General features: G+C 32.9%; 1 protein-coding gene across 1 annotated transcript in view; it reads left to right on the forward strand.

The window, feature by feature from the left end:
- The window catches only part of LOC108723200 (formin-like protein 14), an 8,735-nt gene that overhangs the window by 2,076 nt on the left and 3,679 nt on the right, over nt 1-2,980 (forward strand). The window lies entirely within an intron of this gene.

Genomic DNA, 2,980 nt, shown 5'->3' on the forward strand with positions numbered 1-2,980 from the left:
GAAGCGCAAGAGTGGGGGAAGTTATCCGTCGCCACTTTTTGCCTCACCCCCACTACTGCTATTGGCACGAGTTGATCCTCCTTAGTTCTAGTCTTCTTGGTTTCACCTTATATATTTCCACCATGTCGTTAGTTTGCGCCGATCATGGTCGATCGAGTATAAAAGTAGTGTAATTACATGATAATTCGTGAACTGTTCGCGAACGGCTGTCATCGCGAAGGTTTCGTGTTTTGACAGTTATGTGTATCAAGAGGTTAATAATGTCTTCGAGATTACTCAGATAAGTTTCATTAAATATTTTCATTACAAAACCTTTATTCGGTAAAAGTTCCGATTAGGGGACCCCCCCAATGACCTTGACCTTGATATATATTGTCAAGGTCATGATTCTAAGTAACCTCCAACAGGTTTTAGCCGTCGCTCGTCCTTCGTTAAAAAGTTATTAACAGTTAAAGTTAGTAATACTTTAACTGCTTCACATAGCTTAGATATCTCTGACCTTCGACTCTCACCTCCCCTCCCTCTTACAAAGGAGCGCCCGACTCTCACCTTCGACTCTCATCCCCCCTCACCTCCTGCAAAGGGGCATCCGACTCTCACCTTCGACTCTCACTCTCTACAAAGGGGCGCACGACTCTCGCCTTTGAATCTCCCCCCCTCCTCCCTGCAAAGGGGTGCACGACTTCCTCATGACCTTGACAATATATATCAAGGTCAAACATCTTCGAGATTACTCAGATAAGTTTCATTAAATATTTTCATTACAAAACCTTTATTCTTACTATTTCATTAAAAATCGATACTTTGTATTATATATTTTATTTTCAGTTATTAGTTAAACACTATCAACAGTGTTAAATTGTGTATAGAAAAGAAGGGATTGAAAAGAAAGGAAAATTAAAGGAAAAGAGAGGAAAAAGAAAAAAGAGAGAGAGAGGAAAGAAAAGATGTGGAAGGAAGTATAATCTAAATAAACCTGAATCAGAGAGTGGATAATCACTGATACCGTTGATAGTGTTAGACCGAAAACCAATAACTGAAAATAAAATATATAACACAAAGTATCGATTTTTAATGAAATAGTAAGAATAAAGGTTTTGTAATGAAAATATTTAATGAAACTTATCTGAGTAATCTCGAAGACGTTAACCTCTCGACATATTACGCGATGACAGCCGTTCGCGAACAGTTCACGAATTATCATGTAATTATACTACTTTTACACTCAATCGACCATGATCGGCGCAAACTAACGGATTACTACTTGTAAATATTACCAATCCGTAGAAAATAAAACTATGGTGCCTCAAGAGTTTTTTGTTGCTACCAACATTACCCTCTCTTTTTTTATGAAAATTGTCATGTAATCGTCTTAAGATGCTAATACGGCTACCACTGACAAGATAGTAGACAAATTGAATATTCCTGATTTATTTATGTCTATATAATTTAGGAATCGTTTGGGGAAATTTGGGAAAAGCATTTAAACATTCGGGAAATAGTATTTTTCTTGTAATTAACTTAAATTTTTATCATGCGTCAAGTTAGCAGACAACGATTTTATTTAATGTGTTTTATGAATGGAATTGATTAGAAATTATTTAGGAAAGACGTCTTCATTATTATTTTTATTTAGGAAAAGTCACTATTTGGTAATTCAATAGATTTATACATTACGAAAACGAACAAAGCCCGGGTGTAGTATGGGTGTAGTACAATGAATATAGTAAACCTAAAATCGTCAAAAATTAATCAATTAAGCACGGATCTAATTATGCGTAGTAAGAAATTATGTGTAGTAAGAAATCATCTTAATCATAAACTTAATTATATTCGACTAATTTTTTTCACTTTCAACTATGATTGGTCAATTCCTTATGGTTAAATTCACTTCAAGAAGAAAAATTTTAATATTTATTCTTTATTTTTGTTATTTTTCAGTAAAGATGGACAGACAGTTTTATGTACATAAATGTATGTCAAGAGATATTATGTACATACATATATCTAACAAATATTTAAGTATTTCTTCTAGACGTGAAAGCAATTTGCATTAATTTATAAGATATGTACGTTTATTCATATAATGATTATTATACACACATGCATCTACATATATGTTTCTGTAATTTCTAAGATCGTATAATCTGCGATAAATAATTGAGTTTGTTTTTAGACAAATTTTCTTCTTCATTGTATATTTTTATGTTCAAAGTTTATTACTCCGAAATCCAAATACTCCAATGTTAAACTGCGTTCTCAAATTTCACTCGGATGGTACAATAAATGTAGAAAGCCTTAAGCTATAAGGAATTGACCAATCACAGTTGAAAGTGAAGAAAAATAGTAATCGAATATAATTAAGTTTATGATTAAGTTGATTTCTTACTAAACATAATTTCTTACTACGCATAATTAGATCCGGGCTTAATTGATTAATTTTTGCCGATTTTAGGTTTACTATATTCATTGTAGTACACCTACTATACCCGGGCTTTGGCTTCGTTTTCGTAATGTATAAATCATGAAGTAAGAATAAGGAGACTTAACTGTGTAGATTGAAAGTGGTCACGAAAAATGTTCCGTGTACTGCCATGTCCGCCGAACGGAATAACTTGCAACATTCTATATTGAATATTTATATGTGTGCAGTATACTTGCGATTGTATTATATATATGTGTATTAAATACGTGTCTTCTAAAAAGTAAATAGCTTGCCCTTCTAAAATCTTAATAAAAATATATTCATTCGTCGCGTTTTCACTCAAAATGAAAGAATCTGTAAGAAAAATGCGGCGTTGTGAACCGAGTTAGTAAGCGTTAAAGTTCGAGACTAGGGCTCTAATTTTATTCCATTTTTCGAAGACACGTGTAAACGTAAAACGTTTATCCGTTTATATTCGCTTTCAAAAAAACGTTTACTTAAAGGTAAACGTTTACACGTTTAATTAGCATATCCGTTTATAAAAGAAACATTTTT

This window comes from Mycetomoellerius zeteki, unplaced genomic scaffold (genome assembly GCF_001594055.1).
Source record: "Mycetomoellerius zeteki isolate Tzet28-1 unplaced genomic scaffold, Tzet1.0 scaffold228, whole genome shotgun sequence".
Lineage (NCBI taxonomy): Eukaryota > Metazoa > Arthropoda > Insecta > Hymenoptera > Formicidae > Mycetomoellerius > Mycetomoellerius zeteki.